This window comes from Denticeps clupeoides, chromosome 2 (assembly GCF_900700375.1).
Source record: "Denticeps clupeoides chromosome 2, fDenClu1.1, whole genome shotgun sequence".
Lineage (NCBI taxonomy): Eukaryota > Metazoa > Chordata > Actinopteri > Clupeiformes > Denticipitidae > Denticeps > Denticeps clupeoides.
In genome coordinates, this window is record NC_041708.1 from 31,872,804 (window position 1) to 31,899,736 (window position 26,933).

The 26,933-nt window shown below is 41.5% G+C and overlaps 2 long non-coding RNA genes across 2 annotated transcripts; both read right to left on the reverse strand.

Moving 5' to 3' along the window:
• Window positions 1–731: 731 nt before the first annotated feature.
• Window positions 732–23,540, reverse strand: LOC114784423 (uncharacterized). Its single transcript, XR_003748859.1, has 3 exons — window positions 22,987–23,540; window positions 11,557–11,614; window positions 732–805 (listed from the first exon to the last, which is right to left on the reverse strand). It is a non-coding gene; the product is annotated as an uncharacterized LOC114784423 (long non-coding RNA).
• Window positions 23,541–23,544: 4 nt separating this feature from the next.
• LOC114784424 (uncharacterized) lies at window positions 23,545–26,496 on the reverse strand. Its single transcript, XR_003748860.1, has 3 exons — window positions 26,480–26,496; window positions 25,330–25,431; window positions 23,545–23,580 (listed from the first exon to the last, which is right to left on the reverse strand). It is a non-coding gene; the product is annotated as an uncharacterized LOC114784424 (long non-coding RNA).
• Window positions 26,497–26,933: the final 437 nt, after the last annotated feature.

Here is a 26,933-nt window from a genome sequence, read left to right on the forward strand (position 1 = left end):
TGTAGCTTTCATGGTTGAGCCAGAAATGCAGATTCTCCCCCCCATGTGTCTGCGTCTGCAGCAGGAAACTGTTTATTATTAAAGTGTCTGAACTCTACAAGCATATTTTGTGACGAAGAAGATCACAGCGTCCCTTGAGGCTCAAAAGAAATAAATACGCATGTCAACACACGGCCTGTATTTGAAAGCTGTTTTCTGTAATGGGAACATTTGTGTATCTCATATAAATTTCACCTACACCATCTGTATTTCAGCCAGTTTCAGCTATTTTTCTAAATAAAACATAAAACTCTTCATACTGGTATGATAATGGTTAATTTTCACACCAGTGTGACCCTTATATTTACAGAGCAGGAACCCCTCATACCGCTCAAGTAGCATTAGACATGCATCATGCACAGTTGCTTCCCAAGGAAGCTCATGTGTTGGAATGCTTCACCATCACAACAACACCGTCATGGGAGCGACGCAGAGATGCACCATGGGACTGCAGCTAGAATCTCACAGAACAGCGAGCCACAAAGACGGCATCGATCCGCCGCTCCTTATCTGCTTCCGACCAGCTTTGGGGGTGGTCTGCCGGTGTTTCCAAGGTGATTTCCGAGCCCAGACGCCGCTCATGAGCGACGCTCCCGGAAGGGCTTGGGATTCTCTCGCTCGAGACGCGCACTGTTATCAGCATGCACAGGGACAAAGCTGATGGCTGCAGCAACGCAGGCCCCCAGTGGACTGGTGTGTGTAGTTCTGATGCAGGGACCACCGGTGAAGAGTCGTGCTTCAGCCAGCGTTCTTTAGTCAAAGAGGCCTTAATGAGAAGAGAAAAGAACACCTTCCAGAAATCACAGGCAAAACCCTTTGATTGTATTCTGTAGCAATGATTTTGCACAATATATATACACACACAGACACACACACACACACACACACACACACAGTTGTGTACTTTTTGTTGGAATAAGTTTTTCTTTGTCAACTAAAAAACTGCTGTTTACTAACAACAAAGTTCTAAATTTCTAGAGGCACTGATGTGGAGAATTAATATTGGAAAAGAGAACAATAACTGTGCTTTGGGAAAGCTGAAATGGTAAAAATCAATGCATGAGCTTGAAAACCGCAGGCAACTGTGTGTGTTTCTGTGCATAGTTAATGCAAGTACGTATTTATGTGTATGAATACTCACTGAATCACTTACTCACTGAATCCTATGCAGGGTTGTGACCTCCGGAAACCAGGGCAGGACTATGCCATACTGCAGAGCACACACAATTTGCACACCACGCTACACACACTCACTCCAATTCAACTAGTCTAAACGCCTTTGGACGACAGGAGGAAACCAGAGAACAGAGGAAATTCGCACCAACATGCCAGGGTCTATATTCAAACTCCATGCACCTTTATTAACTGGATTAAATTGTTACTACATAGATATTAATAGCTGCAATTTTGCATTTGTCATTCTGCTACATTGTGTTCAAGGATAACCAGGGGCTGCTTAACCAAGGATATGTAAGATTGAAGAGGCTCTCGAGTTAAAAACAGGTTAAGATTCAGACAGCAGTTTGTTCAAATAAATCTTGAATGACTTCTCTCATGTGGTATTGGGCCTGAAAATCAGGAGGGGGGGAGCAATTTCAAAGCTCCACAAAATTGAATAGCCCTAGGTGCTGGCTCCACAAGCCGCTCTAATTCTCTCAGTAGTACATATTCTCTTACTGATATGCGAGGATGTAATTGGAAGCGGTACAAGCGCATGCCATTTTCGCTTGCGATTTCGCACTTGTTCTAGGTGATGATTTGTGACTTGTTCTTGAGAGGGGAATTATATCAGTATTATAGTGGAAGCCCACATGCAGCAGTCATTAAACACCAGCGTAGCGGCTGCCACCGTGGGAGTCGGCGACTTCAGTCAGCGAGCTCCCTTAGACAAAATCTGTAGTGTGCATGCATTAAACCGACTCAGAACGCCTACAGATACCTTGCCGCTTTCATCATTAAAGTGATGGAAATGCAACGGCTTTTCTGCCTGTGTACTTCGTAGGCAAAATTTTCCAAGCCAAAAGGCGAGAAAAAATATTCAATTAGACTTTGTAATCGAACGTTTCCTTGTGTGCGTTGTTCAGAGTTTAATTAACTGCTGCTCATAGAATAAGGCACAATTTGCACTTCCTGTGGCATGTGACCCTGGGTTGTAAATTTGTTTTGTGTAGAGATAGCGGATCATGTTAATTTCAACTTGTGGAGTTAATAACCATGCACACTTCCAGGAAGCCACTAAGGTATGGGGTTGAAAAAATAAAGCTTTGGGAAAGACCTGAAATAATAAAACTTTATGCCCTTGTACAAGCTTGGAAACTAATAGTGACAGTGTGTGTGCATATATGGAAACAAAAACTAGCCTGCTGTATATTTAGTAGATGAATGCTAACAGGTATGTCGAATAATTATGTTAAAACCTTAGGGGGAATTTAAAAGTTAACTATTGAGTAGACCAAAGCCATTTGCACTATATCTTGCATTCATTTTATTATGAATAAAAAGAGACCAGGCAGTCTCATAGTTTTTCATATCTGAGCCTCTTTCTCATACATGTTTCTGTTATAGATACATGCAATATTTCAAACATCAGCCTTGATGAATTGTGATTTCTTTGATGCAAAATCTTCAATTATTTAGTTAATAATTTTTAATCCATTGGTAGTCCTAGTATAAATACTTATAGCTACCATATAAAAACATTGTGAAAAAGCGGATACTCATTATAGTTACATAGATAATTTGGATGCCTTTCAGATAAGACATGAAAAAATAGGAAGTGAGTTGAGCGTGGGAGGATTCTTCCTCTTCATCCCACTGGTGTTTTCCAATCCAGGTTAGACATAATGGAAATGAATCAATTCTTATATCAACTCAAAATTGGATTCCTGTGAGTTAATTATAACTCCCCTGGCTCCGGTGTTGGGACGAGACGACGGGGCTCCGCCTTTCGTTTGCCTCTTTGATGGATCGACTAATGAGCGATCGATGGTGGGGACTGGCGTCTCAAAAGACGTTAATTTGCTGCTCTGTTCCAATCAGTAATGACAGAGACACGGGTTTAATGACTCAGATTATGTTGTCCCCTTCATACTGTAAAACCACAGTATGATAAACAACCCTTCGCTTTTCTTTAAAGCAGCCTTTCAATTGTCTTTTAGAATAACACAGATCTGGTGTCCTGATAATATTAAAATATTCCAGAAAATGCTGTATTCAAAATGTCTTTGGTCAAATTTTACAGATTTACTGAATATAATTATTTTTATCATTATTTGTTTGGTTTTGTTTTCCTGGATGGTGTGGTTAGGTATGTCTGAACAATGAACCAGATTTCAGAATTTAGGTCTCAGGATTTACTCATTTTTATTATTATTTATTTGGTTGGTTTTGTTTTCCTGGTTGGTGGGTATGTCTGAACAAGCAGGTGAGAGGCTGGCCAGCAGGAGCCATTTCTGCTCTTCAAGACTGTTTTGAGTGCACAGACTGGCAAATGTTCTAGGAAGCTGCAACCAATGGCAACAACACCATCAACTTGGAGGAGAACACGACATCAGTAAACAGCTACATCAGTAAATGCACTGAGGACATTACAGTCTCCAAGTCCATCACAACAAGATCAAATCAGAAGATGTGGATGACTGTAGAGGTACTCGAATGGCTCAAAACTGAAGACTCCACATTCAGAAAGGGTGACAAGGTGGCATGAACAGTGAGGACAAAACCTTCTCGAGCCATTGGAGTAAAGCATACGCACGGGCAGAAAATTCTCAGCCACTTCTAGGACAGCGGAGACACACGGCGCATGTGGCAAACTACAGAACTACAACCTCTGCCTGTGACAGTGACCCCTCTCTACCGGATGCACGTAGAATGACTTCTACGCACGATTTGACAAACAGAACAACGTGACTGCGAGGAAATCCAACCCTCCTTCCAGTGATCAGGTGCTGTGTTTAACCACGTTGGACTTGAGGAAAACTCTTCGCAGGGTTAACTCACGAAAGGCTGCTGGACCAGACAACATCCCTGGAAGATGCTCAGAGAATGTGCAGACCAGCTGGCAGATGTTCTCACCAACATCTTTAACATCTCACTGAGCATCGCGTTGTTCCAACATGTCTCATTTACAGCATTTACCAGAGGCCTTATCCAGAGCGACTTACAATCAGTAGTTACAGGGACAGTCCCTCTGGAGCAACTTAGGGTTAAGTGTCTTGCTCAGGGACACAATGGTAGTAAGTGGGGTTTGAACCTGGGTCTTCTGGTTCATAGGCGAGTGTGTTACCCACTAGGCCACTACCACCCCCTACCATCACGCCCGTGGTGAAGAAATCTTCAGTGTCGTGTCTTAATGACTACCGTCCCGTTGCACTTACAATCATCATGATGAAGTGGAGACCACCACACTGAGCAGTGGAGTTCCTCAGGCCTGTGTGCTCAGTCTAATTCACCCTCGTGGTTGAATCGCTGTTCACCCTCGTTGATGAATCTTTAATGGAGATCATCAAGAACACAAAGTTTCTTGGTGTTAGAACCTCTCTTGGGCACTCAACACTAGCTCAACAGCCAATAAAGTGCCCCCTGTTTGCACATTATGTAGCCCAGTTTGTCGGTGTCATATATGTGCACTTTATGTCACTACGTAACTTTGTTTAGTTGTCTAAATGTTACGCGTAGCACCAGGTTCTGGAGAAACATTGTTTCGTTTCACCATGTAATGTCTAACATATATAAAGCTGAAATGACAATAAAGTCAACTTCAAACTGGAAACACAACAATGACCCAGATTTGTTTGACACTGCCGGCGGAGGCATGGGTTAAGTGTCGATGGCAGCTCTGTGCACAAGCAGCCGTCCAGCCAAAAGCCCTGAAGCAGGCGACGGGAGCGAGGTGGTGGGCGCACAGCCCACCATGGCTGCCTGCAACGAGTGGCTGCAGGCCGGGCACTGCCAGCCGGTGAAGGGCTGCTGACAGGTCCAGAAAGGGTGGCAGATGGATGGCACTGTAAGTCATTATAAACTTCCCTCTCTAATCACTGGAGCAGAAGGGGAAATGGGGCAGGGGGGGTAAGAAGCTTAGGTGGGTGGGCTGCCTGAAAGACTTCTGAAAGAGGGGCAAAGCAAGAATGGAGCAGAGAAAAGTAAGAAAAGAAAAATGTGGCAGTGTGATGCCAGATTTTACTGTTTTAAAGGTTAAAGGTATCAATAATGTACCCCGACCCTATTTATCTTGAGTTCTGTCTTTAAATAAATAAAATATCGTGTTGCTATGCATTATATTGGTATGAATATAAAAAAAAAAATCTAAAAAAGTAGTGTTGTCTTACATTCATGGTCTAGAGAGAAACATTTTAATTAGTCTTAATTAGATTCAACAAAATCTTATTTGACATCTTATATTCTACAACATGGTACTAACATAACCCAGGTAAGAACTAACATCAATACATACTAACAAATAATGAAGACCCACTACAGTAAAGTGCACCATCCATATCAGATGAGTAGACCCAAACTTTCATATCCTACAGAGTAGGAGTAGTAGATGAGCAACCACTTTTACGATGTGAACATTGTATACATTGGGCACCCAGCAACAGAATTCTAAAATCAGAACAGAGAACTCACAGGTCTTTGTCTCTGTTTCAGAACATTCACAAAAATTCACATAATTACATTAGAATTTAACTTAACAAAATACAGTGGATTCGCAAATAGTTAATTGTGCATTACTTTTTCCAGATTTTGTCATGTTGCAACCTTATTCCAAAATGTTTTTTTCTCAGAATTCTACACACAACACTTTCACAACGTGAAAAAAGGGTTTCGACAAAATTATTAAGAATAAAAAAACTGAGAAAGCATATGTACATAAGTATTCACAGCCTTTGCCATGAAGATTGAGCTCAGGTCCATCATGTTTCCCCTGATCATCCTTGAGATGTATCTGCAGCTTAATTGAACCTTCCAGAAGGACAACCATCACTGCAGCAATCCACCATTCAGGCCTGTATGGTAGAATGGCCAGACGAAAGCCACTCCTTAGTAAAAGGCACATGGCAGCCAACCATGAGAAACAAAATTCTCTGGTCTGAAGAGACAAAGATTGAACTATTTGGTGTGAATGCCAGACGTCATGTTTGGAGGAAACAATACAATCCCTACAGTGAAGCATGGTGTTGGCAGCATAGGCCAAACTGACAAAAAATAGGTGTGCCAAGCATTCAAAAAGACTTGAGGCTGTAATTGTTTCCAAAGGTACATCGACAAATTGAGAATATTAAATAATTTTTTATTTTTAACACATTTGCAAAAACCTCAAATAAACGTTTTGTTAAATAAATTGTTTTTATGGAGTGTTGTATGTAGAATTGAAAAAAATGCATTTAATCTTTTTTGGAATAAGGCTGTCACATAACAAGATGTGGAAGAAGGGATGTACTGTGAATACTTTCCAGATGCGCTGTACAAGGCCTTTTAAATCACACTTTGTTGTTATTATGCCATGTAGGGCAGACATTTTCAAAGGTTAGGACTGTTACCAGATTTTATGTGTCTAGTGTTGATATGTTGTTGGTATGTGATGGTAAATTATATATATTTTGGTAGATTAAATATAGTATTTATTTATTGTGATTGCAGTGTTAAATGTTGCACTGTTGGTAAAGCGTCATTTGCTGATTATCTTGGCCTTAGAGATTAATTCAAGTCAGAATTTTAATGTACCTTGTACATGATGTGCTTGGGTTGGGCAGACGCATTCATCATTCCAGAGAGCTTCTGATGGTTTAAAATCTGTGTTTTTCAGTCATTATGAACATTGCATTCTGTTATATCCAGACTGCAAGGATCAATCCAAATGATCTTCATTCCATTTCTCTCACTCTCAATGTTCTGTTTTGCACAGTAGTCACATACCGCAATCAATAGTGCTACTAAATTCAGAACACACAAAATGAAGGAACAGTAGCAATAACTGGCCTATCAGAGTTTTGCAGTAAACGCACATGCTCTGAAATATTCAGCACCCAAATAATTCAGAGGTGTGAGCGTAACAGATCATCCTGAGCTACTTTCTGGCCCTTAGGCAATGGCTCACCACAATAAATTCAGCAGCAGTAGCTGCAGCACATCTTCCCAGAATAAATTCTTCGTTTGCTGTGTAAGTGGCAGAAATTTCAGATTGTCAAAACACATGTGACACCCCCACTGCTATTCGCTCTTCCTCTGCATCTCCCTGAATCTGCACAAACTGTCAGAAGCGCACCAAGAGAATAATCAACTTCGCCCGGTGCGTACAGTACCACACCGCCAAGACTGACAAAGAGCTGCAGGATTTTCTGGGTCCGCTGGCCCACCGTACCGGTGTTTAAGGTTTAGGATTTCTGAGTCAAGCGTTCGGTGCTCAGCGTGGGCGCTAATGAAACCTGCTGAGGCGAGACAGGATGTGAGCATGTTGAGATGGATAGCATTTTTTTTCCCCCACTGCCGCTGCTGCTTGGTGCCAAACACACAAAGCACTTTCGTCATAACAGAGCAGGGTACGTTGTGTAGTAATAAAACCTAGCAGACACGTATAGATTAAGAAATAACCCTTACCTTGCATCCTTCAAATTGCCACCTGCCTGCTGCAAGGTGGATTTTTTTTTTTTTTTCATTTTGGCTGCTTAAAATAGGCTGGAAATACACTGAATCAAAACTTAAGAGATCAGCAGATGTGCCAAGTGTATAATTCCCAGACATCTGCTACTAAAAAACTGTCAGAGAAGTGATAAAGACACAAATAAGGCTAATTTGCATTTGAATGCATATGGAGTTACTAAAATGAAATTAATAAAATAAAATTAGTGCCATAGTACAGTTCAGTGTAGTGTAATGTAGTGTAGTTTGATACACTATGGGCCAATTTTGTACTGTACTGTGTTTTTGTGTGTTTTTTTTAGTTTAGTTTTAGTTTAGTTTCTGAAAGGGGCAGTGGTGGCCTAGCGGTTAAGGATGTAATCAGAAGGTTGCAGGTTTGAATCCCAAGCCGCCAAGGTGCCACCTAGGTGCCACTGAGTAAAAGCACCGTCCCCACACACTGCAATGTTACAAGGCAGTATTAAGAACACAATTTAAAATACAAATAAATACAACTGAATGAAAATAAAATATAATACACCCAATGGGGTTGGGTGTACAGTCCCTGACAAAAGTCTTGTAGCTTGTGTACAAACTGACCCCAAGTGCCACTGAAAAAGATTTTTTTTTTATTCACAACAGCTTTTGTAATAATGTTTCAGTGCAAAACTAAACTGTCAAGAAGTATTCTAATGTTCAAAGCTTGGTAAAGCCCACTGAGTCCATTTGTGCGAAGACATAAGTGTTGTTGTCTTGTCATTTGAGCTTCATCTGTGACTAATAATGGATCAATTAGGTCTCGGGTGTGTATAAAAAGAAGCCCAGTACACTAGACCTTCACATCAACTGCAACTAGACCTCTGCAAACTTGATTCTGCACACAAGATTCACCCTGAGACTAAAGTGTTGATTATCAAGAGGCTGAAGACCAGATCCACTGCTGATGTGGTAGACACCTTCAATGTGTCTCAGCGTCGAGTACAGAGCATAAAAAAACATTTGAAGAGACTGGAGACGTTTTTGACAAGCCCAGGTCAGGCAGACCCCACAAGACAACTGCTTGAGAGGACCATTTGTTGGCTCGAACATCCAAGGCCAGCCCATTTTCCACAGCAGCAGAGCTCCACGAGACCTGGTCACCTGAAGTCCCTGTGTCAACCAGAACAGTTTGTTGGATTCTGTCTCAAAATGGCCTCCATGGTGGAATCAGTGCCCAGAAGCCAGCACTACACAAAAGACAATTATTAAATTACACCATAGTCGCCGCAAATATTTCAGGAGACCTACTGGAGCCCACATGGATCCGAGATTCACACAGAAAACCATGAAGTTTGGTGGCGGAAAAATCATGGTGTGGGGTTACATCCAGTATGGGGGTGCAAGAGATCTGCAGGGTGGAAGGCAACATCAGGCAAAATCTTAGCTACCTTTTATATTCCCAACCATAAAAGAGGCCAAATTCTGCAGCAGGATGGTGCTCCATCCCATACTTCCATCTCCACATCAAAGTTCCTCAAGGTGAAGAAGATCAAGATGCTTCAGGATTGGCCAACCCAGTCACCAGACATGAACATCATTGAGCATGTGTGGGGTAGGTTGAAAGAGGAAGCATGGAAGATGAAACCAGAGAATATAGATGATTATTGAATATTGATGGGAGGCATGCAAGACTGCCATTGCTCTTCCTGATGACTTCATCAATAAATTGTATGAATCTTTGCCAAACCGCAGTCCTTCAAGCTCATGGGAGTCATACAAGATATTACATTTGGATCTCATAGCACCACTACTTGTTTGCTGACATGTATTTGTTCAATTTCTGTATAGGCGACAAAAGTTTTGTCTTGCCAAAATTTTACCTTTCTGTCTTGATTAAATGATAAATCTTTTTTCAGTGAAACAAATTAATTTCAATGCATTAAACATAATTTGGTAGGGTTTTAGCTTTTCATATGAGCTTTTTCTAACTCCAATTGATTAATTAAAAGTCAGTTTAATAGCAGGTGTTTCTACAAAATAGATAAACGACAAGACTTTTGTCAGAGACTGTAGGTGACAAATAAGTAACCTTATTCATGTTGATGAGGTGATTACACTAACCAAGTGTAGTGTATTAGCCCCGTATTTTGGGTTAATAGTCCCACACACATTGTCGTCATTGTGTCTAACTGGTCATAAAACCCACATGCATGAAGGTGAACACCTACAAGGGTGCATTTATGCTTTGTGTTGAAACGATATATGATTGACAGTAAAAATTATATTTAAACAATTAAATATTCAGCGGTGCTGTTTTTTAATCTAAATGCATTGAAAATGCATGACTTCTTGTATGCGGTTACTAAATACATTACAACAATGTATGCAGAATTCAATATTTTGCCCAACCCTGGGTTCTGTGCTGTAATATGTTATAATATTCAATACACAGGAAAAGACTGAACAAAAAGAGAGTCAAGAAAATCACATGGTGCACTTGTGTGGCAGGGGGAGCACATAACTATTCTTGGCTTGTAAAAAGATGAAGTGCGTGGCTCATTCACACATAGCCTGGAGAACTGTCTGTTTATTCCTGATAAATCTACCAACTACCTTCTAGCAACATTTCATATTAATAACCAAAGGGATGGGGGTGGGGGGTGAGGAATTCACAAATTAAGTTGCTGAATATTTTATTTCATTCTCTGGGTCTATACGGAGTAATCCAATTTATTACGATTAAGCATGAGCCCGCTGAACATTTTCTTCTGCCACTAAACTGAAATACCTCCCCCCCCATTACCAAGTGCTCAATTATGGTGTTATGGTGAAGGTGCACTCTGTCTGATCCCATCTATATTTTGAAATGCTATGATCAAAAAAAAAAAAAAGATTTGTTAAGAAACTTGACTGATGTAACAATTACTTTTCATGTGAAAAGCCAGGTGATTGAAACATACATGGGAGAGAGAGGTTTCTTGTGAAGGAAAGAAAGGGCGGAATGAAAGTGGGAGGAGGAGGAAAAGAGACAGGCGGCCTCCATCTTTATTGACCAGGCAGTGGCAGCGATTGAACCGAAAAGTGAGACGTCAGTGTTGACCCAGCTGGTCCTTGGAAGGTTACCGGCTTACTTATTCATCCGTGGAGACACTCCACCCTGCATTCGCACCTCTCCCCCTCTTCCTGTCTCTCTTTGTATCCCTTAAGCACGATGAAATGTGAAATAAATGTTAGCCGAACTACACCTCTCGCACCTCCAGTACAACCTGGTGCATGTCTTTATTTATTGATTTCTGAAGGCCTCACTCCTTACTCATTCACTGCGGTAGATGGAAACGAGCAGCCACATTCCTCTAGGATCTTATTAGGAGACAAATGCATGTGCTCATTTCTGTGTGCATGAATAATGTCAAAATAGGAGTGGTACCTTGCACAAAGAGTTTCGGATGCGGTCTTTGCTCACTGTCAGTCATCAGGCTCAGACAACATGGCTTTCAGAGTTTTTTGGATCTGAGTACAGTTCATGCTACACAACATTCTTGTGTGCGGTGTCATAAGGGTAATGACCTGGGGGGTCACTGTTCTGTCACAAAAACATTGGAAGGTACACAGTAAATGAAACAGGAGCTATACTAAGGTAATCCACACAAATAAGCACTAACAACTATGAGTTTTTTGTGCAATGATTAGAAGAACAAATCACTATGGGCCAAGAAATTGATTGGTTTGCTATGAAGGACACACCCCTCCTATGGTCTCATTATATTGAGATTTGTACAGTGAGCTGTGTCCATTTTAAGACATAAAAAGTGTACAGATGGGTAAAAAAACAAGAAAAAAAAGACATGCAAAGAGCTGACTTTAGGTGTAAGAGTTAATGCAAATTAGTACAAGATGATTGTGAGTGATCACCTTTACCTTATGAAGAAAGATCCTCCATCCTGATGCCATCGCTGTCTATCAGGATATCAGAGGCCTATAGGACAAAACCAGTACATGAAGAATCTTATTTATAAAAGACAACATATATATATATATATATATATATATATATATATATATATATATGTCTGCATATCAACTAATGTAATCCACCAAACTCTAGACACTGTAAAGTACAGTATATATCTTTGATTGTGCCTTCACCTCCAGTAAGTGAGGGAATGTCTATAAGTGAGGGTAGAATGGTGTCAATCTTCCAACAGGGGAACAGTCACTGCAGTGTCTGTGACAAGGAGTCTCTCCTGTTAGCTCCAGACAATTTTGTCACCCATCTAAGTGTGATGTGGCAGTGAACATTACTTAGGGCAATGGTTTTGACAAAGTGGTGATCCAAAAGTAGCTACAGAAAGTAGCTACTTTCTCAGGCTGAGATTTTTTAATATTCTTGTGGGTCGCATGAGGTGACGCTCTTCAGTTTCACAAGGTCATCATTAATTTGCCAATTTACTGGATTTTTTTTCAAATGTGCACCCAAGTATTTCATTCAACTAATTAATATCATTCTTAAGTACCAAACTCAAACTTTTCTTCCCAAACCCTTTTGATTGACCTTTTCCCCAGGCTTCATTATCTTTTCTTAACCTTTTCTACCCTTATCTTTAATTTATGCTATATTAATTTACTCTGTCTTTGGTCCTTCAGCGCCAGCGGAGATTGGCTCAGGCTTCAGTTCCTTGGTGTCACAGAACGTCTGGGGCTGCCTAATATTTTCCCATCAAAGGAGAGCATGTTTGTCACCGTAAACACGACCTTAGCGATGCAATTACCACAGCCTTCTCATCTTCTCATCAGCTAATGCTTCAAACGCGTAATTTATCATTCCCACTGATGCTCCGGGAGGGAGAAGACTGCTGACATTCATCTCCAAATCAACAGTTTCACTCATGTAGGGACTTTTTTCCAGCCTTTTTTTCTGCAATCCATTAAAACTGTAACTCATTATGATGGGAAAAAAGGAGTGAAATGTTTAAAATTGTCATGACACAAAAGGAAAGAAGCACAATAGGCCTGTCATTCATCATCGCATGCAGATGCAGAAGTGTGGAAGACTCATTAATAATTTGGAGAATAATGCTCATCGGAGGGTTTATTACTGATTAATTTCACCATCTGTCTGCCTCCTGAGCCTGAGCAGGAAGCAAAAAAAAAAAAAAAAAAGAACAGGTGACATGAATTATGAGAATGACGCAGTGGAAGTGAGAGTGCTTGACAAACATGGATTCACACACACACACACACACACATACACACAGCAGCTCAATCAACTGCCTATTTTACCACCAGGCACCTGGCACCATCCTCAGTGGCTGCTGACGATAGCCAGGACATGTCCTGTTCTCTGTCAGAACCCCTTTCCCATTACCACCTTACCCACAAGCCTCCAGAAAGGTCCAGTCTAGCTGGATCCGGGGCCCCCTGTCATCTCGGACCACTGCAATCGCTCCCAGGCCTTTAAAGAAGGAGGGCAGTGAGTGAGTGAGTGAGTTATATCGGCACCCATAATTAGCCCGTACGGAGCTTCCAGTGGTAGTGTCTGCACGGTGGCAGCAAGGGGAGGGCTGACGCCGCTACCCTTCATGTCTCCAGGTGCTGATGAGAGACGACAGGGCAGAAAGCAGGAAGTCTCTGCCATTCTCTTTGTACTGCTACGCCCTCACTGCACTGCACTGAGCGACAACACATCCCCTCTGAAATGCTAATGCGACCGCCATTAAAAGCATCAACCTGCTGCAGATCTGCACTTTTATTAATGGTAACATATACATATGGAAATATTGCTTAAGGAGGGGGAGCAGGAAATGAAGAGAAGAAGGAACCAGGAGAGAGCCAAAAAAAATGTTGTAATGAAAAATGAATGTTTTTAGTACAAGTTATGTGCATATAAAGAAAAGTTTAGAGAATGCACTCGAGAAGCTGATAGGGTGGAGAAAAAAACTCAGCTGGGAGACAATTACCTCCACCATTTGCCTACTCACCCAAACAAAAGAGATTAGCATACTTCAATTTTCTCGCTTGTCGAGGACAACCCTGCATTACGGCGAGGAGCGAGAGGCGATCATTACTGCTAATACATTGCGATATTATAATGAGGCGAACGCATATGTACAGATTTATTCATCCCACCCCTATAGGATCAGACTGCTGGTGTCTAAAGAGCTGGGCATATAAATGGACTTTCAATCACTTAACAATTAAATCTAATGAGCCTTTGGTACACAAGTGGTTCATTAAATGAGGTCTGGAAATGAGGGCCTCTTTGCTAATCTGCTGGGGTGAGGAGACAATGGCCCCTATGCCCTCCGCGGAGAGCGTAGGTAATGATATACCGCAATCAAATCCCATCCCAGACGGGGGGCCCTGCCTCCCCTATCCCCTTTAATGGTGCAAGGGAGACGGTGAAGAGCCCTTTTGATCCATGCCGGTGAATACTGAACACATCCCAAATTAAAAAGTAGGCCTGGGACACCTGCTCGGAGGATTGCCACCAACAGTGTGGAGTGTCTCTTTCATTCTTCCATATTAAGTGTGTGGCAATCGCTCACATCTGTCACACCAAATTGAGTTTGTGTGTCTAGCGTGAGATCAGGGAATTAAATAGTGTCTGACTGTTTTTAAAAATTTAATTTCAAAGCGTCTGCAGGGGAAGAGACCTGCCGGGCAACTGTCGGGCTGGTGGGACCAGACAAGGTACATATGTGACGTACTGTGTATTTAGTCATTGCAGTCATACATATATCAAAGATCATTGAAAATTTCCTGTTCAGGATGCCATTATTCTGAAATAAATAAATAATTAAATATATAAACACACACACACACACACACACACACACACACACACACACACACACACACACACATATACATAGAACTTATTGAAAAAAGTAACATGCTGTGATTAATCTTAAAATATTGTTTTATTCTAAATTTTCTGAAATAAAGGCCTTGAACAAAACCAAAGGACCCATTAATATACATTTTCAATTAAAGGAAGTGGATTTACCAATTAATTTAGATATTCCATGCATACATCACCATAATCCTTAATGAGATATAACAATACAGGATTTATTTTCCTTGTGTATAATGCTTTCCCAAAAAATTTCATATTGCTTGTTTTGTATTCTGACCTGTTAACCCGTTTGTTACTTCCTTTAATTGAAATGTGAGGGACCTCATATTTACCAATGAAGGCTTTCATTTTTACAGTATGCAGTGGTTTTGTTACCGCTTTGACCTTTGCTGCCTGCCTGTGTTTGCTTTCTCACGGTTGATTAAACTGGAATAAAATAAAAAAACTCAACTTTCGCACCCCTCCCTTTCAATAAGCCACCAAGGTCACCACACTCTGGTAATCAATCATTCAACCTGCATGTCGGTGAGCCTACTCAGCCTCTCCATAGCTTTCAGTAGCTCATTTCACTCCGCTCTACTTTTTATGCAGTGTCAGTGTCAGCAAATGTCAGTCAGAGACATTTGCATTTACCAGAGAAAGGCATGAATTTACACAGCATGTAAGCCACCCAGCTGACAAGACTACTGCATTCAGTCTATGCAACCATTAAACCAAGTCAGTCAGTCAGTCAATCAATCAAATAAAGTCCCATCATATATAGTACATAACAGTATATATTTACACACACACTGCGCAAACGTTACTCAAAGCTACAAGCAATTTTGGTAATATAACACAAAAACATAACACAAAACCCCTGTGTTAAACATTGATCAAATCAAACCCTTTTTATACAGAATTATACAGAAAGAGACAGATTGTCTCAAATCTAATACAATTATTGCCACTTGCTGTATAATTACTGTTGGGAAGATGAACCTTTAAACAGCTAAAATGCTTCTTGAACACCAGTAAAACACAGCAGCCACAATTTCCAGTTGAAGTGTGTCCACTGAGTCGTCGCATGGGTAGCTGCTGCCACTGTGCAGAGCCATTACTTGCTCTTTTGAATGTGAGAACGTTTTATGAAAACAGGCGTAGCATTACAAAGCATGGCAAAATCCAAGAAAGCAAGAAATAAAAAAGTACACTCAAGCTGTAACCTTATCCAAAAAATAAAAAATATATAATATATTTTCATATATAGACAGGTGCCATAGCTAGATTTAGTTTAGTTTTAATGAGAAAAACAATAATTATTTGGCATGTTTAATTGATTAAGGTTTTGAGCAAACTATGACTTGATATTTTTAATATGAATTATCATATGGTAAATTTTTAGAAGAAGTAACTTCTCAAATTAATAAAATGAATCATTTGATCGCACGACTAATGTCTGCTATAATGCGTATTTCAAACTTTAACAGAGACAAGTGTGGGAACAAGAGTTGATGAAGTCTATTCTAAAATAAAATAAATGTGCCTTCAGAAGATCATCTAGGCCCTAAAACTCCTTCAGGGTCCGTTTCCATCCTTATGTAGGGTTTGTCTCTTGCATTTATGTCATAGGTCAGATCATACACAGGAAGCTAACAAAACAGACATCCGTGAAAGTGATTGTTCTTGTCATTGCGATAAATAGCACAGCACATGGTGCACGCAATTAAATCTGTCCTCTTCATTTAACTCATCACCCTTCATAAGCAGTAGGCAGCCATGAAAGTCACTCGGGGAGCCGTGTGGTGACGGTACCTTGCTCAGTGGTACCCCTGTGGTTTGGGATTTGTCCACTTTCCACAAATCCACTTTCTTACCTGCTAGGCCACCATTGCCCCATAGATTATTAGTGATAGATCCATGCTTTTGGCCCTATTTATTGTGTCTACTGTTGAGTCCTCTCCATGCTTTATAGACTACCTTGAACTTTTTATTGGATATTATAGTGTGTGTCTGTAGGGAGTATTACTTTTACCCCTTCGACAGGCAGGCAGATATGGATGCCAGAACAGGCAGCAGTCATGTGATTTGGCATCACCGTGTCAGTCAGGGCTCCTGCTAAGCGCCAGGCATCACCAGAACCCTTTTTTCCAATGAAAGTGAGCTGACAGCCTGCTCCTCACCTGTGTGTAATGCAGCCCAGTCACAGCACCGCAATAATGACACTGTTATTTTTATTACCAGCTAGACCTCTCAATTCTGAGTCTTTCTTTTTTTTTCATCTGCCATCCACTGAAACTGAGGCATGTTTTATGAGACAGACATCTTGATACAGTGTTAACTATAAAAGGGAGGGTTACCATGACTACGGCGGAGCTCTAACAGGATTAAGTGGAGCCGTTTGCCGTGAGGTTATTATCATTTTGCATTGTTTGCTTCTTTTGCCTCTGGTCTCCCTCTCACTGCAAGTACGCAGACTTTAATCTCGACCATAGCAGATTATCCTCATTAAGGGCAACCATAAATATAAAAAATAACTAGATCAGAAGACCATAATATTATTTTTCTTTTAACTTTCTGCAGTTGACTGTTCAGGATCCTGGATAAAATTGATGGCTAGCAGATAATTTAATTTGCAGTGTGTGCAGCATTCCTCAGCCATGGTTTCGGCGGCCCCCAATGCCTTTCCAATCTGCTTTGTTTAGCACAGAAGAGAACAATGTTTTCCATTTGTAAGATCAGCCACAAAACAGCTCGCCCAGCGAATCGGCCAAGCGCAGTATTAATTATTGTCAATGTCAAGATTTAAGTGAGTTTTAGAAATAGAGCAGCGAGGAAAAGGGAATTAGTTTCTTTTTCCCATTTTCTGACAGCTAATTACAAATAGAAATGTTAATGCTGAAAGGCCTCGCACTCAGGATGGCTGCTTAACTTTCAGTAATTTGACATTTCTTATCATAATTCTGAAATGTAACTTAAATAGAACTTTGCGGGGTAGAGCCTGCACCATTGCTTGTGAAGAAACAGTGCTCCAGCTCACCAGGTGCCACAACTACACTGCTTGGTGGTCCTTAAGACCCACAAGTGTACAACAGGTGTATTCTGTTAGGTTTGTTAACCTTCCTTCGGCTGCCCCCATTAGGTGTCACAAAAGCGAATCATCTGGTCTGGTTGTCCACGCAATCGACATGGCAAACGTTTTACAGTTGTTGCTTGTCAGAATTGTTACACTCTTCTTTTTCCATATATATTATAAATAACTACAGTAACAACAACTACAGTCAAGTTCTCTTTTTATTTAATTTGAATAGGTAATCCTTTAAGCCTTCATTGAGTAGGCCCCCATTTTGCTGCCAAAAGATTCCTGGCCCATTAAGGCTGGAACTCCATTAGACCTCTGAATGTATTCTTTACTCTCTGTTCCAAGCTGTCAGTAGCAGATCCTTTTAATAAGTTTTGATGTGGTGCCTCCTTTGACGATAATTGTTTTTTTCATTGGTTTGAGATCTGGAGAGGAAATGCCAAAACCTTGAACTCGTTGCTGTGTTCTTTAAACCATTTTTAAACCACTTGTTGCAGTGTAGCAGGAGTTCTCATTTGTTCTCTAGGTAGATGATGCGGCCATCCACATGATTCCTCAGCCCTGGACACTTCCACTGCTCTGTGGTCTTGTTCTGATGCTGGCTGCATCTACTGCCTGATGCCATTGTAACAGGACAATCTCTGTTGTTCACTTCACCTGTAATCATATCACTTATAATAATTGTATCGATATGAAGTTTGCCATTTTTGACAATTTACAAAAAAAATCTTAATATTTCTAACCACTTTGTCTCAAAATTGCCAACTCTCACGTCAACTACAGCATAGTAGTTAAAGCAGCAGGTTTTAAGTTGTCTGGATGTGTTAAAGCAGTGTTTTATACTAAGAAAGGCTTTAGGTCTCTTGTGAGAGTCAAACGTAAAAAGATATGAGCACAAAAATATTATTCAGGGTATACAACCTTGTATAACAGGGCCCTTGTAAGGTCGTCCAATTTTTCCAAGCAAATTGATCTCGGAATGCGGCCACCCACTTCCAACTGTTGTGTCACGGCTGCTGGTGCAGCGGCGGATGAGTGCCAGCCCGTATGGTGAGTGGCGGCAGCACCTCTGTGCATCTGTCCCTCTGTTTTCTGCTCACTTCCCAGCCTGGCACTGCACTCCTGCGCTCTGTCCCCACAGGCTCTACCCCAGTGGCCATCAAATGCCCGTCAAGTGTCCGCTGCTGCTGCCCGTCAAGTGTCCGCAGCTGTGCAACGGAGCCGGGGCCCAGCTGCAGAACGTCTCTGAGCTCGGTTCTGGCACCAACAAATGATGGAGCAGATCTGCAGCACTCGCCTATGTCAACCCGACGAAAGGATCAGAGCCGAGTGTCACCTCAGTGATGGCAGCATGTGATGAGAAACCATCTGGGTTGGTGACAGGCCGAGTCAGCGGCTTGACAGCCGGCTTGATAATGTGTTTAATTATTCATAAAAGTATAATTTTGTAAATGACGCATCACTAGCTTTTCTGCTGTGATTAGTGTAGACTCTGCATGCTGTGGATGGTTTTGGCCAAAGCCACCTTCGCATTGTGTGACAAGCACAATCCAACAAAGTCCCCTGCCAGTGTAACTCTGTACATAAAGACTTTTTTTGCGCTGGCGTGGTGACGGTTGCAGGCGCAAGGCAAAGGCCAAGAGCCAGATGAACACAGTTTCTGCATGACATAAGTGAGGTTATTGTTGCTAAGCAACAGCATTCAGTCAGGTTGGTTGCAGGTGCTCATCACTTTATGTTATGGCCAAACATATGGACATATGATATGCCCACTCGTAGGCCATAACTTACTCTAATAAACATAGATACAGAATGGCAGGCATTTGTTTTATTTAGTTATTTATTGGTTGCACAATTACATTTACATATCATACTTGCCTTACACCAAAAAAGAACATTTTGGGAATGCAAGTGGAAAAACAAGCCCTAGGTTCCATGCAGTGATTCCCACAAAGCTTGACTATTCCCTTTTTTGTACCACGATTCCTAGATCATGCAAACATTTTTCCGAATACCCTTGGACTGAACTAATATAATAAAAGTTGGCCTAGTTTCAGACTGCAGATATGAATTTCAGACAATTGCTGATTGTGCCAAAACCCTACAGTCTATATAGAGTCTGTAGCCATCACACCTCAATAGGCAAAGCAAGCAGCTGCCTAGGGTCTTTTACAGCAAGAATGGATTATTGTGCACTTACACAACCAGTGAATTAGAGTTTTCGTGCTTTTTAATAAAATGAGAAAATTCCAGGTCCACTCCATTTTACGCTTTATCGTTAACCCAGACCGTGTATCTTTATCAAGCTGTGGCCTGATAAAGAGGTGTCAACAGGGTGCCAAAAGGCCAGCAAATGGCCTGAGGTGCCATGACGAAAAAGGACAAGCCAGAAACATCAAAATAAAATCTGATTGGTCTGTGGACCTGATTGGTCCTTTTTTGGGAGTTAAATGCAGAGTATAAAAGAGGCTGCACTCTCTTCTTTTCCTTCTCCATTGGGGGCCTTCCCCCTGGTAGGTTTCTTCCCTGTCTTTCTCCTTCTGTCACGCCTGAGGCCGGAGAAACGATGGACAACGAAGATGAAGCTGAGTTTATTTTACAATAAAGGAACAGGGAACGCAAACAAAGGAGGAAACAATCCACAACGCCTCGCGCTGAAACTGGGGGGGTAGGGTTCGTCTAGCTGCAACCATTGATCGGTCCAAAGCGACTTACAATGGTGTCTTCCCATTGTAAGTCGCTTTGGATAAAAGCGTCTGCCAAATAAAGTAAAGTAAAGTAAAGTAAAGTAAAGTGATCGTGGTTGCAAGGTCCAACCCATCCTGAGCTGGGTTGTTAGGGCATCCAACGTTACACATACACACATGAACGTCATTCTTTCTAGTACGAAGGGGACAACAGGTTTCGTGTTGGAGATTCGCTCTGCAGACTCCGGATCACACGGGACTTAAATGGGGAAGTGGATTAGAGTGGAAAATGAGCCACACCTGACGCCCGTTACACCAGTGAGGATAACTATCCGTGCCAAGGGACCCTGGGGAGGGACCGTGATGAGGAACCCACAATCCGGAAATGTGAGCGCGGACACGAAAAGTGCACACAATTGGATTGGGACTTAGCAGGGCACCTACGACTGCATACACGACACCCTAGTACTCCCTACAGCCATGAAGGTGGGCGTATCAGGGTGGGTGGAGAGTTCCTCCAGGTCCAGGCTTACATTTACATTTACATTTACGGCATTTATCAGACGCCCTTATCCAGAGCGACTTACAATCAGTAGTTACAGGGGACAGTCCCCTTGGAGCAATTTAGGGTTAAGTGTCTTACTCAGGGACACAATGGTAGTAAGCGGGATTTGAACCTGGGTCTTCTGGTTCATAGGCGAGTGTGTTATCCACTAGGTTACTAACACCCCACCAGGCTTCCTCCAGAGCTCCCTGCTTTGCTCTCTCTTTTACTATATCTATCACTTTTCCTTTTATTCAGGTTTTTCTGGAATATTTATACAATTTTCTAATAATCAATTAATAAATAATAATAATTAAACTATGAAGCAGTGAGAGACTTGCATTAGAGAAAACAGCATTTCACCAGAACTCAACACTAATTGTTGCTAATAATTTGTCTTTACATAAAGTGAAGTGATTGTTACATGTCATTTACAGGACAATAAAAATGATTATGTATAATACAATAATTAATGTAAAAAAATATTCATTCATTGTAACAGAAAAAAGATGTTGGTGGAAGCACACCCACCATCAGAATATGTGTCTTGGTTAGCGCTACCAAATAAGAGACCATCTACAGACTTCTGCAAACTTATCCAATTAAGGATACTCATACAGCAAAATAAAACTCATAAAAGCAAATATTGATGCACTTTTTGTTAAAATTATGCTACCAAATAATTAAAATACATCTTTTTAACCGTGACATGTTGGTGTCGAGCCACAGATGTCCATATAAATCATTTAACTTCTTAGGCAGTAGAAATGTGCATAAAACTTTGTGGTGGTGGCTTCAAATGAACTAAAATATACAGGAATATTATAAAACAATATAAAATATCTTAAAAAGCAAGCCCTGGTTTGGTTCGATGAAATGCCTTCTAGCTCCCTTTTGCCTAGGACCCTTAAAGTTCCTTGAAATGACCCCGTAATTACCTGCTATCTTAAATTTCAGACCAATTTGTTGGAATTGATGTTGATACTTTTCCTTTATTGAACATGCTTTCTTTTCAGTTCTTCAAAAATGACTCTGCAAAATGCACAGAATTATATAGCACAGTTACAGTGCAGACTCTGCCCTTCTTCTGCCAAAATGAAAAAGCTCATATCTCCGGGAACATGGAGGCCTCTATTCTGAGGCTGTAATCCATCCTATTATTGTCCTCTTCCATGGATCACCAGCAGCACCTGTACCTGAAGATATGATATCGGGAAGGAATAATTTCCACGATGACGGCAGTTTGCCAGCGATCTGCTTCCAGAAGCCAATTACAGACACAATAACAGCTGGTCAATGGTCTTATGATACTGTTGTAAAATTTGCTAAATTTGCAAAAAAGTGCAAAATGTGCTACTTTTTAAAGATTCTGTGAAGAAAAGTTTTTTTGGTAATGGAAGAAACAAGTTTTAATTTAATAATATACATTATTAATCATGATGGTCAGAGAGGGAGTCATTCATTTTTGCGGACATGAGAAAACTAATTGGGTTAAAAGCTTTTTACACAAGCTCAGGGCTGATGCATGGGATAGATAGATGGATTCGAAATGTACGCACAAAAGAAAGGAGGGAACAGTAGAAGATAAAGAGAGAGAATCAAAGATACAGCAGCACTGACTAACCTAATCACCAAATGCATCCATCCCACTGCAAGAGTTTCAGCAGTTTTCACTTAATCAAATCCACCGAGGTGCTTATTATTTGCATGCATCATCGATCATTTCCTCTATTGAGAGTAATAATGTGGTGAGAACATGTACAATGGATTAATCATTTCCCCTATCATTTTCTTTTCATTTAGTGTTTTTTTTTTTCTTTTGTATTTTTCCCAGGCATGATATGAAGTTGTATATTGTGCACACCTCCATGTGCCTAATGATCTACATAATGGCTCTTAAGCAAGCTTGTCCGCCAGTTAAACTCCAGCCTCCTTATGAATCAGCCCGGGTTATTGCTGAGAATTTACATTATTGATCACTGGGGTGCTGAGCGAAGACAACAGTAATGAGGCAGTAAAAAAGATAAACATCAGGACAGCGGCTCCAATCAATCACTTCCACCTTCTCCGCCGTCATTTTCTCACGGACGCTGGAGATGCTAATGAAGGAATATGGGCATTAACCTCTTACGGAGCAGCCCCGAGATAACAGGAAAGCTGAAGAAAGAGATGAAGTATAAGAGATGAACTTCCTGCTCACCGCTGGTGTAGGACGTGTAGGACGTGTCGGACGTGATCGATAGCAAGTGATGGAGGTTTGGATGGTGAAGGCGGAGCTGGGGGGTTGGCTAGGCTAACCTGTAAGCCGGGTAAATGTTTAGGGATGAAGCCGTGCTGCGTTTGCCCAGCAGGGCCCCAGAGCTCACATCCAGGGCCCCACGCAGGGAGCCAAGGATGGGCCGGCAATTGGCTGGAGGGCTGCTGCTGCTTTTCATCTGCCCAATTTGTTGTTCCTGCTCGAGGAAGAAAAAGGGAGAGACCAAGATAGAGAGACGGATAAACCGGGGTGGGTGATTCACCTTCCGCTTACCTCCCCACAAAAGACACACATTTCCTGCAGCTTTACATGCACTTTCCTCCTCCCCTCATCAATTTCTCAGAAAAAGGTGGGTAGTGGTGAAGGGGGGGAGGCAGGGAGCAGTCAGACCCCTCGCTGAGATGACAGATCTGGCTCTTCCACGTGGCTTAGGATGCACTTAAGCCATTACTCCGCTGTTGATCCCCAAAAAGGTTCGCTATCAGCCACAGTCAGAGGGCATCAGAAGTGCAGATCTTCTTATTGCACTCTTCACCCCTACAGAGGAAGTCAAGTAGGGGGGAAAGTTACTAAATAAAGACAAGGACACCATGTTTTGCACCTTCTAACCACACCATTAAAAATAGCGATGTGGCTGCACATCAGTTTATTCAAGCTATAATATAACAAATGGAGGCTAGTTCCAGATCAAGGCCTGATGAGGCAATTGAGGTTCATTTGCCTAGTGTTTAGTCAGACTAACCTGTACATGCATTTTTACTCAGGCAGAGGTGGCTTTGTGGGTAAGGAAGCTATGCTCAAAATAGGAAGGTTGTCGGTTCAAATCCCAAAAGCGCCAAGGTGCCGCTGAACACTGCAAAACAGGCGCCTGTCGTGGCTGCCCACTGTTCAACAAGGTGATTGGTTAAAAGAGGACACATTTTGTTGTGTGCGTTTCACTTCACTTCAATTTTTTGTAACATTGCATAAACATGTCCAGAAGAGGACATGTCCATGTAAGGCCAAGGGGTCCTGTAGTCTATTCTGATGGAACATTTTCAAAAGTGTTTTAATTAATGACTGACAAGATGCAAACTGTGATGCTACACTATAACCTCAACACACAGCTCATAGGTTTTAATGGATATTTGATAACAACCACTTTCAGAGGTCTCAAGGCCATGCTTCCATGCGTTCCTGTGTTGTCTCGAGTTTAAAAGGAGCGCCCAACTTCAGGTGGCAGGAATGAAAAATGAAGATCCGTGACCACACGAAGGAGCCAATTAATCCAGACCCACATCTGAGTGGGCCATTGAGGCGGGTCAGGTCCACTGGGCTCCTAATTAAAAAGCTGCAAAGCTTGTCTCTGCCTCTGACATGCAAACACACACACACGCACACATCCCATTTTTGTACCTCATTAAAATAGCATTTCTTTGCACTGGGATCATCAACATGTGTGTGAATTTTCTGCATATGCGAGGTGTCAGGCCAAAATGAATGGCATCAGGGACAAACAACACCAGAGGCTTAACTCACACACCCACTTTCACATTCATTACACACCATTTACATGTGTCATGCAGCACTGGTGCGATAATAGTCACTCTGCATGTTTTAATGGCTTTCTAACATTTTTTCATGCTGTTGCTGAAAGATTTTACGTCGTTCCGTATACAGTACAAGCCAAAAGTTTGGACGCACCTTCTCATTCAATGTGTTTTCTTTAATTTTGACCATTTACATTGGCAGATTCTCACAAAATCTTATACTTAACAAAAAAAAGGTGAAATAACGGAAAACAGGTTTTATATTCTAGTTTCTTTGCTCTGGTTACTGCTTTGCACACTCTTGGCATTCTCTCGATGAGCTTCAAGAGGTCATCACATGAAATGGTTTTCCAACCGTCTTGAAGGAGTTTCCAGAGGTGTTTAGCACTTGTTGGCCCCTTTGCCTTCACTCCAGTTCACCCTAAACCATCTCGATTGGGTTCAGGTCCAGTGACTGTGGAGTCCAGGTCTCCACTTTTTGTTAAGAACATAACACCACATGTGTTCATTCATAGTTTTGATGCCTTCAGTGAGAATCTACCAATAAAAATGGTCATGAAAATAGAAGGTGTGTCCAAACTTTTGGCCTGTACAGATTTTAACTCTTAAGCTAGAATGTTTCACATCACCTGAGCTGAAGGAGAAATACAGAGGGAGATGCCAAAGCTGCTGACAACATTTGTTTTGCTTCTTCATTTAAAACATTAAGCATTTTTACTTTAATTCTTAACCCGGATATAAGATGTTTAAGACTCACGGATGATCCAGGTGATGAACATGTGTGCCTTCCACCTTCAGGGCTGCTAGTTTCAGAATCAGAATCCCAAAACTGTATTAATCCTGAAGGAAATTGCTTATGCTACAATGCACAGAGAGAAAGACATACAATGTACAGACAATGTATGTACAAGACATACAACAAGTACACAGAGAGACTGAGAGACTGACATACATTTATGAGAATAAATAAAAATAAAATAAAAATAAGCACTAAAAATAAGCATGTAGTAATGGCTAAAGCAGCATTGCACATTATGTAGTTTCTGTGCTGCTGAATAATGAAGGTACTACTGGTTATGGAGGGTGAGTCAGGACTGCATTTGGAGGTGATCTAAGTGGACTTTAAACATTAAAGTTGATGGATTTTCTTTACAACCTCGGCTTCTTTCTGTGGTTCAGCACCAACTGCACCGCATCTTCTCCTCAGTATCGAGGGCCATGGAGGCTTCTGGAAGAATTTACCCACCACTGCGCTGGATCTGCATGACCCTGTGTTTATGTGTCGCCTGCTTGGTTGGCCAGCCAAGTGATGTGCCCCCAATCTTACACATGTAGACGAGCAACGAATTCAAATGAACAGACAGCATATGTCGCTTTCACATACGAGTGGCTTGGCTCAGTTCAGGCCATTAACCAAGTGCACACAAATGTGCTTTTCCATATAACCTCAGATAGCTTCTTGTACATCAGGAAATGCAATTTTTTTTTTGTTTCATCAGAATCAAAGATGCAATTCTCCTCGGACCAGATTCTAACAGCCCACATTTTGCAGGGTTAAACCAAACGTAGCACTTGGGCCATGTTCACTAATGTCACATAAAATGCATCTTTGGGATTTACAGAAATAAACAGACAAAAACAAGAAAGGACTGTTTGCTAGTTACAGTGCATATACCTTGGAGAGGATGAACTAAATACTGTTGGTGTGTAATTATTTCACCCCAAGAATTTAGATAATGGGATTTTATGGCTGTCAAATTCCCTTTAAATACATTTGCAAGTGTAGTGCATGGACCTATCAAATTCTGGCCCTGGCGGCCTTCATCAATTAGGTGGCTGCAACAACATACAAGACTGAGGACAGCCTTAATTTCTTTGTGTAAGTGATTGTTTGTAACCTGTCTCACCTGAGTCCTGTTCTCATCCATTTTTATATCGCCTGCGGCATCTCATCCTGTGTATATGACTTCTGTAGTGGGCACAGACATTTAATTTCATTTGATTTTAATTTACGGCATTTATCTGATGCACTTATCCATGGTGACTGACAATCAACATTTACAGAGACAGTCCCCCTGGAGACTTGTGTCTTGATCAGGGACACAAATGGTAGTAAGTGGGGGTCTGAACCTGGGTGTTCTGGTTTATAGGTAAGTGTCTTACCCACTAGACATCACAAATGCACTCTTTCCAATCCAAGATGATCTGTCCATTTATCCATCTATCCATCTATTACTCAGGAATAGTGTCTCTCCCAGCAGACCATGGACAGTCTGGCGCCAGTCTCCAGCAGACCGCATGCTAGAGTGCACAAGCACATTTTCTGGGGCGCTGCAAGAGAGGAAAGGTGATCATTCCCTC